The 9,031-nt window shown below is 48.8% G+C and overlaps 1 long non-coding RNA gene across 1 annotated transcript; it reads left to right on the forward strand.

Annotated features, from left to right (window-relative positions):
- Positions 1 to 123: 123 nt before the first annotated feature.
- Positions 124 to 1,696, forward strand: LOC120400065. The gene is made up of 2 exons (XR_005595505.1): positions 124 to 380; positions 1,486 to 1,696. It is a non-coding gene; the product is annotated as an uncharacterized LOC120400065 (long non-coding RNA).
- Positions 1,697 to 9,031: the final 7,335 nt, after the last annotated feature.

A 9,031-nucleotide genomic window follows, 5' to 3' on the forward strand; every position in this document is an offset into this window, starting at 1 on the left:
TGAGGCCAGAGAGCAGACAGCTAACCAAAACCTCCATTTTATTTACAGACCATAATACTCTAACTCAGTTGCCATAGCAGCAAAAACCATGACAACCAAATACACAACAAGTTCTATGTGTGTTCTTCTTGTTAAGGGCTGAATCTCCCCTTAGCCTTGTACAAGGTGCCCAGCATGCTCAAATTACTGTCTCAGCAGGGATAGGATTGAGAGAGGAAGTTGGGAGGGGTGAGAGGCTTTCCCAGACAGTTTGGCTTTGTTCTCTACACCTAAACTGCTACAGTGGCACAGCAACACCACTGCAATTGAGCCAAAGTGACGTTACCTGCACCAACAGGACAGGTTCTCCCATCTGTGTAGGCAATGCAGCTCCCTGAGAGGTAATATGTGCGTCAATGGGAGAATGCATCTATCAACCTAGCACTGTCTTCATCAGGGGTTAGGTTGATTTCACTGTGTCACTCAGGGGTGTGTATTTTTCATACTATTGAGCAAAGTAGTTACACCAACCAAATTTCCTAGTATAGACCAGGCCTAAATAACCATAGGGGCATTTTGGGGTAGGAGATGTGAAGATAGGAGCTCAGTGGTAGCAACTGCACCGCTACTCACCTGGCCGCTTCACTGAGCATGTACAGAGATTATCATCAGGTATTATCATCAACTGCCATCTGAATAGGGTTAGGCTTTAGGCTTACCTGAGCTGGCAGACAGAATAATCCAGGCATTCTTGAAGAATAATGTATTTCTCCTCTCATTAAATATTTATTGTTTTAGTTTTAGCTATGGACAAAAGTATGTTTGAAAGGAAAACTGAACATGGATGTGACTCACGTTGTGCTACATCTTACCTATTTTTCTATATATCATGGAGATGGTCAATATTTTTTAAAATTCACCATTTGGATTCATCCCCTCAATGGAATTTCAAATTTCAACTTTTTAAAAAAGTTTGATGAATATTTCTGTGATACTGTACATGATATTTGCAGCAGTTTTTGTTTAGTTTGCTTGGGTTCTTTTTTTAATCACCCAGCGACTTTATTTTTGGTGGCTGTCACTGTAACAGTGTCGAATGTTAATAGGAAGGACTTTTGTAGGAAAATGAGAAACTGCCTCCTTTACTGGAGAGTTAGGGGCAAAGGGAGGGGACAGCCATGTTCAGAAGTCCGGCATATGTACTTCAGAAGCCAGGTGGGCAGCCAGAACACGTTTAGATATAATAGAGACATTGAGTCTGTTCTACAACCTTAACTAACGGCCAGCTGGCTTTAAGCTCATGAGATAGAGGCTCATGCACTAAGCTCCAAGGCCCAACGTTTGATCACGCCCAACGACAACCAAGATCTGTGGGTGTTACATACGCACATGCTACCAAATGATGGGGAAATTCCTGCTCTAGCTTGCTTTTGAAATGTAACGTTATATTGTCCTCGTTTTAATGGCTATAAACATAGATTGTGAGAGTTTCTTCCCTTTTTGCAGTAGAGAGAGTGAGTGATGGCAGCAGAACTTGTCAATGCAGGATCACAGAAAATCTGGCAGACGACGCTTTGCTTCTGAAACCCTTGGATGCTTTTCGTCTGGGCTGCAAAGAGTCTCGCAAGCTGGAAAAAATCCACAAGGCAGCCCTTGTGTCACCTCTAATAGCTTGTTCTTTTAATAAAATTAGCTTGTTGTTGTTGTGTATCACAAATGTACCTGTGAGTGTTTTGATTGGCACAGGGGGGCTGTTTTGCTATTTCTTTCCCATAAAACTCCCTTCCTTCTTTTATTTTAATGAAATATAAATAAAATAAATGGTCATTCCCATATGTGAAATCCACCCAGGGTGTTCCTAGACAAGGGGACATACATATTTATATGTTTCAGGGAGCTCACATGGATAAAACTTACTTTTCCCTTGGTCCTTTGACAAAGCTGTTCAGTTTGTGGTGTTGTCAGAGGAGTTGGGTTCAGTCACAGCTTGGTTGCACAGTGTGTAATGTCCGCATCAATGCTCCATGGCCTGTGGACCCTCCCTCTGCTCCTCTCGCCTCCCAGCCCTCTCCATCATGAGGTCCCCTTCTCTTGTGCCTAAGCGTCCAGACCTTCCCTGTGCAGCAGGCTCACATGCAGGAGCCAGACTGGCAGCACAAATCCCAAAGACCTAGACTTAGAAACCTGTAAATTTGCAAGTTAGGGTGTAATGAGGCAGCCACATGGGGTCCTCCCATGGAGAAGGAGAAACAATGGAGCTCACAGCTGCTTTCTGTATCTGTGCAGAAACAAAGTATTGTTACCCTTGGGACACCATTTAGGGAAGGCCTCCCGTCCCCAGTCTTGTACCAGATTTGGGGAAAATGTGCAGCAAAAGGGAAGATGCTGCCCTTCCTCCTCCCGCCCCCGCTGCCCTGCTCCGCTGTTGTTTGCAGCCATGCTGTCCTGCCCCCTACCATGTTGCTCCTCACCTGCCGATAGTCTGTGTAGAATGGGTTGGGGGCTGATATCAGGGTGTTCCCTTCCCTCTGCCCATTGTGGAAGTGGGTGGGCAGCACACGCCCCTCACCCCAGCCACTGAGCCGCAGAGCTGACCCCACTGTGCCATCTAAGGACTGAGTTTATGGCTGGCCCTGCAGCAACAGCACCTCCTTGGACACAGCCCCTCCCTGCACCCTGAGCTACACCCCTCCAGGAACACAGCCCCTAGCAATCTCCTGCCTGGCCCCTGAAGTACATCCCCGCCTGGAACCTGAGCTACCTCCATGCCTGCACACAGCCGCTAGTTACCCCCTGCCTGAATCCTCAGCAGTTTTAAAAAAATTTGAGCTGAGCCCCCGCTTTTGTAGGCCCATCACCTTATATGCAAAATCTAGAGTTTTCAGGTGCTTAAGTAGTCCCAGGAATCACGATTAATGTTCCGCACACCACAATCTGAAATGGTGCCCCTGAAGTTACCTCAAGCTTTTCTCCACAAACCAGCTCCTTCTCTCAGTGCCCTTCCCCTGCCCTGAACCCATGTCTTCCTCACAGCCATTATGGTGAATGTTTCAGGGACCAGCCCTGGAGGGACTTGTCTTTACTGGGAAAAGGCATTGTGTGAGAAAAGGGGTTAATGTATGAACAGGGAAGACAGTGTGGCCTAGTGGCTAGAGCACAGGACTGGGACACAGGAAACCTGGATTCTATGCCTATCTCTGGCCTGTTGGGTGACCCATAGGCCAGCCCCAAGAGGAGTTTGATGAATTAGGGCAAGTCCCAGAGCAGCAATTGATACGTAACCTGAAACAAGGGGTGGCATGTGACCTGCTCTAAAAACTCCTCCCACTCGTTTCTAAATAAATATTATTTCTGTTTTCAAAAAATTACTGCTTGTGGGCCTATTCTTAATCAGAAGGATGTATCTGTGTCTTTTCAAATATCAGCAAGGCTAACTTGCTCTGGGGAGCCCTCTGTATATCAGAGACAAGCACCTTGGGTGGATCATAACCTTTGTTACTGGTTCAAATAAATTCTAAATTAAGGTTTAAAATTAAAAGCTTTATTTGTAGGTAATATAATTGGCTTGATATAGTCAGATCCAAACCTTCTGGTAACACCGTAGGCCCACCCCAAGAGCAGGTTTGAGCCATGAGGGAAAGTTTCTGAGTGGACTGACCCATCCAGAGGAACTACGGGATGCGTTTGACCTTTCATGTGTTCTTCTACTAAATGTTGTTCACTCCACTGTACAGTCAAGTCAGAGGATGAAATTTCTTAACTGGGGGAAAATAGGTATTGAAAGAGTTTGTCAGGATCCCTCGTGATGCTGGTATTTGGTAGGTTTGTTCTTCAGTCAAATTAATCCCACAGGGAATTTTAAAACATTTTAACCATTTGGCACTTTCATCACCATCTGGTCATTTTGAACTAAGTCATTAGAATACAGTTTTATAATCTGGTGAAAAGGTAAACCACCTAGCCATCACTTTCAGTTGCCAACTAACACCTCTCAGGGGCATCATCAAGGATCTACAGTCTATCCTGAAGGCCGATCCCTCACTCTCACAGATCTTGGGAGACAGGGAAGTCCTCACTTACAGACAGCCCCCCTACCTGAAGCAAATACTCACCAGCAACCACACACCACACAACAAAAACACTAACCCAGGATCCTATCCTTGCAACAAACTATTTCCCAATGCTAATTTTCCCTTACTGTTACTCATACCTTCTTGTCAACTGTTGGACATGGGCCATCCTGATTATCACTACAAAAGTTTTTGTTTCCTCCTGCTGATAGTAGCCCACCATAGTAGACTAGTCTTGTTATAGTTGGTATGGCAACACGCCGCTCTGGGGGAGGAGGGGCGGGGGCTCGGTCCGCGCTCCGCGCCGCTCCTGGGAGGCAGGGGCTAGGGCCGCGGGCTGCGCCGCTCGGGGGGGCGGGGCCTAGGACCGTGCCGCTCGGGGCGGGGCTCAGTCCGCGGGCCGCGCCGCTCGTGGGGCGGGGCTAGGGTGAGGCCGTGCCGCTCGGGGGCGCGGGGCTAGGGCGAGGGCCGTGCCGCTCGGGGCGCGGGGCTCGGGCCGCGGTCCACGCCGCTCGGGGTACTCAGGCCGCACTCCGCGCCGCTTGGGGGAGCTCGGGCTTTGCTCCGCGCCACTCGGGGGGGGAGGGGCGGGGGCTCGGGCCGCGCTCCGCGCCGCTGCTGGGAGGCGGGGCCTAGGGCTCGGGCCGGGCCGCTCGGAGGCGGGGCTCGGGCCGCTGTCCGTGCTGCTCGGGGACGGGGCTCAGGCCGAGCTCCGCGCCGCTCGGGGGAGGGGCGGGGGCTCGGGCCGCGCTCCGCGCCGCTGGGGGGGGCGGGGCTAGGGCTAGGGCCGTGCCGCTCGAGGGGGGTGGGGGCTAGGGCTAGGGCCACGCCGCTGGGGTAGGGGGCGGCGCTCTTCTTTTCTGCTTGGGGCGGCAGAAATGTTAGAGCCGGCCCTGCCTGTAGCCAATGGGAGCTGCAGGGGCAGTGCCTGAAGGCAGGGGCAGTGCACAGAGACCCCTTAACCCCCACCCTCAGGAGCTTCTGCCAGAGCGATGTGCTGGTCACTTTGTGGAGCTGCCCGAGGTAAGTGCTGCCTGGCCAGCGCCCACATCCCCTCCCACACCCAACCCCCCTGCCCCAGCCTTGAGCCCGCACCCCGCACACAAATTCCCTCCCAGGGCCTGCACCCCTCACCCCTCCTGCACCCAAACTCCCTCCCAGGGCCTGCACCCCTCACCCCTCCTGCACCCAAACAGCATCCTAAAGACTGCACCCCTCATCCTCTCCTGCAGTCAAATTTCCTCCCAGACCCTGCACCCTCTCCTGCACCCCAACCCCCTGCCTCAGCCTGGTGAAAGTGAGTCAGAGGGGGAATGGAGCGAGCGGGGGCAGGAAAAGGTGAGGTGGTGGTATTACCTTGGGGAAAGGGGTTGAGTAGGTTAGGGCCTGGGGTAGAGCAGGGGAATTTGGGGATCCCCCCAAAATATTAAATCAAAATGGAGTTCCTCGAGTTGCTAACGTTTGAGAACCGCTGCTCTAGGCAATTTATTCCAGTGTTTAATCACCCTGACAGTTAGGAACTTTTTCCTAATGTCCAACCTAAACCTCCCTTGCTGCTATTTAAGTCCATTGCTTCTTGTCCTAATCTCAAAAGTTAAGGAGAACAATTTTTCTCCTGCCGCCTTGTAACAACCTTTTATGGACTTGAAAACTGTTATGTCCCTCTCAATCTTCTCTTCTCCAAACTAAACAAACCTATTTTTTCTAATCTTCCCTCATAGGTCATGTTTTCTAAATCTTTGATCATTTTTGTTGCTTTTCTGCAATTTGTCCACATCTTTCCTGAAATGTCCACATCTTTTCCAGAACTGGACGCAATGCTCTAGATGAGGCCTAATCAGCGCAGAGTACAGTGAAATAATTACTTCTTGTGTCTTGCTTAGGACAGTCCTGCTAATACATCCCAGAACGATGATTTTGCAACAGAGTTACTCTACTGATTCATATTTTGCTTATGATCCACTATGACACCCAGATCCTTTTCTGCAGTACTCCTTCCTCGGCAGTCATTTCGCATTTTGTAGGCGTGCAACTGATTGTTCCTTCCTAAGTGGAGTATTTTGCATTTGTCCCTATTACATTTGATCTTATTTACTTCAGACCATTTCTCCAGTTTGTGCAAATCATTTTTAATTTTAATCCTATCCTCCAAAGCACTTGCAACCCCTCCCAGCTTGGCATCATCTGCAAACTTTAAAATATACTCTCTATGCTATTATTTAAATCACTGATGATGATATTGAACAGAACTAGACCCAGAACTGATCCCTGTGGGACTCCACTTGATATGCCCTTCCAGCTTGACTGTGAAACACTGATAATTACTCTCTGAAAATGGTTTTCCAACCAGTTATGCACCCACCTTGTAGTAGCTCCAGCTAGGTTGTATTTCTCTAGTTTATTTATGAGAAGGTCTTGCAAGACAGAATCAAAAGCCTTACTAAAGTCAAGATATATCATATCTACCACTTCCCCCTATCCACAAGGCTTGTTATCCTGTCAAAGAAAGCTGTTAGGTTGGTTTGACGTGATTTTTTCTTGACAAATCCATGTTGTTATTTATCACCTTATTATCTTATAGGTGTTTGTAAATTGATTGTTTAATTATTTGCTCCATTATCTTTCTGGGTATTGAAGTTAAGCTGACTGGTCTGTGATTCCCCAGTTTGTCCTTATATAGGTTTTTATAGATTGACACTATATTTGCCCATATTCAACCCTCTAGAATCTCTCCTGTCTTCTATGACTTTTCAAAGGCAATCGCAAATGGCTCAGATACCTCCTCATGCAGCTCTTTGACTATTCTAGGATGTATTTCTTCAGGCCCTGGTGACTTGAAGGCATCTAATTTATGTAAGTAATTTTTAACTTGTTCTTCCCTCTTTTAGCCTCTGATCCTACCTCATTTTCATTAACATGCACTGTTAGATGTCCAATCGGTACCAGGGGCGGCTCTAGGCACCAGCTAAACAAGCAGGTGCCAAGGGCGGCAAAATGTAGGGGGCAGCATAAGGCTGGGGCCCCAGCTCATCCCACTGCTGCGAACCCAGGAGCGGCCCGACCTCTGCAGCCGGGGCAGGGCCGCGCTACTGGCTCTCGCTTAGGAGGGTGGGGGGTGGCCACTGACCGCGGGAGAGCAGCACGAACAAGCCGAGCAGGAGCAGCCCGTCCTCTGCAGCTGGGGCAGGGCCGCGCTACCGGCTCCGCTTGGGGGAGAGGGATGGCCCCTTACCACGGAAAAGCAGCAGAACCCGGTAGCGCGGCCCTGCCTGGCTGCAGAAGACGGGCCGCTCCTCCTCCACTTGTTCGCGCCCAGTGCCTCAGCGCGTCCTAAACAGCGCTGCAGCCGCGTGGCTCTGGGGGGGCTGAGCTCCGCCCCGCTCCGAGCTGCGTGGTAAGGGGGCGGGGCTGTGAGCTCTGAGCTGAGCGGCTCCTCCCCTTACCACGCGGCTCTGAGCGGGGAAGAGCTCAGGCACCTCAGGAGCCATGTGGCTGCAGTGCTGTTCGGGGCCACTTCTCGACACGCGCAGTGAGCCAGGGGTAAGCGGCCGGGGCCGAGGGGTTGGCTAAGGGGCAGGGAGGGGGCAGAGGTTCTGTGAGGGGGGGGCGGTCAGGGGACAGGGAAGTGGGGGTTGTATGGGGGGGTCTCGGGGAGGTGGTTGTCAGGAGACAAGGAGCAGGATGGGTCAGGGATTCTAAAAAATCTCATCTCATTTCATTTGAAACATTTAGCAGGGTTTTTATTTGTTTGTTTGTTTTTGTTTTTCTGCTTGGTGAAACAAGAACCAAAAAAGCCTCCAAGGTTTTCAATTTGTTGTTACCCCTCTACCCTGCCTTCTTTTTCTCCCTCTTTACCTTTTTCTCTTCCCGCCCCGAGAGGGAAAAGGAGGCGAGGAGAAGGAAAGGCCAAGAGAGAAAAAGATCAATGAAAACCATTTGTAAAGACTTTAATCATAGAATCTCATAGATTTTAATTTAAGTGGAAAACAAAAGTTGAATGAAACAAAATTTTTCTGCACATTTTTTCTTAAATGTTGTTTTGATTGAACAAAAAAAACCACACAGGCTTCTGTATGCTCCTTATGCCTCCCCTGAATGGCCCACTGGCCTGAGTTCAGTTTCATAGGGGGCACCTGCTAAATATATCTTGCTTACCTTAACCCTCAGCTTCTCACCCAGCCTCTGTCCCAGTGCCTAGATATCTGGCTGAAACTATTACTTTTGCTGGATGGGATGAGCACATTCCTCCTTCTGATCTATCACTGAGTCACTCCTTGGGCAAAGAAAGAAAATAGTGTATTTCTGCTCTTCAGATTAACCACAAGATATTTCTACATTATTTTAGTCAAGTATGTGCTTGGCCTGCCTTCTACGGCTCAGTCATGTGCAGGTAGGGAAATAGTGGGTGAAAAACTGGTTGGAGGACAGTTATCAATGATACACTTTCAAAGTGGTAAATGTGTCCAGCAGTCCCACAGGGGTCAAGCACTATTCAATATTTTCATAAATCAATTGGATAAGGAGTCGAAAGTTTACTTCGGCAATTTGCAGATGACACCAGGCTGGGAGGGGTTGAAAGCAATTTGAAGGACAGGATTAGAATTTGAAATGCCCTTGATAAATTGGAGGATTGGTCTGAAATCAGCAGATGAAATTCAGTAAAAACGAGTGCAAATTACTGCACTTAGGAATGAAAAATCAAACGCATAACTACAAAATAGGGAATAACTAGCTAGGCAGTAGTACTGCTGGAAAGGATCTGGGGATTATAGTGAATCACAAAGTGAATGTGTCAACAATACAATGCAGCTACAAAAGAAACTAATATCATACTAGGTTGTTATGACATATGATGCAACCTCGTGCAGTATCTCTGGGGATACATACTGTATTAAGTTTATGAATGGTGTATGTATCACTGTGGGCCAGGGACTGTATGCAACTTGGGGCAGTGGAGGAGAGTGAGGGGGAATGATACCACA

The sequence above is a fragment of the Mauremys reevesii genome, linkage group 3 (assembly GCF_016161935.1).
Source record: "Mauremys reevesii isolate NIE-2019 linkage group 3, ASM1616193v1, whole genome shotgun sequence".
Taxonomy (NCBI): Eukaryota; Metazoa; Chordata; order Testudines; family Geoemydidae; genus Mauremys; species Mauremys reevesii.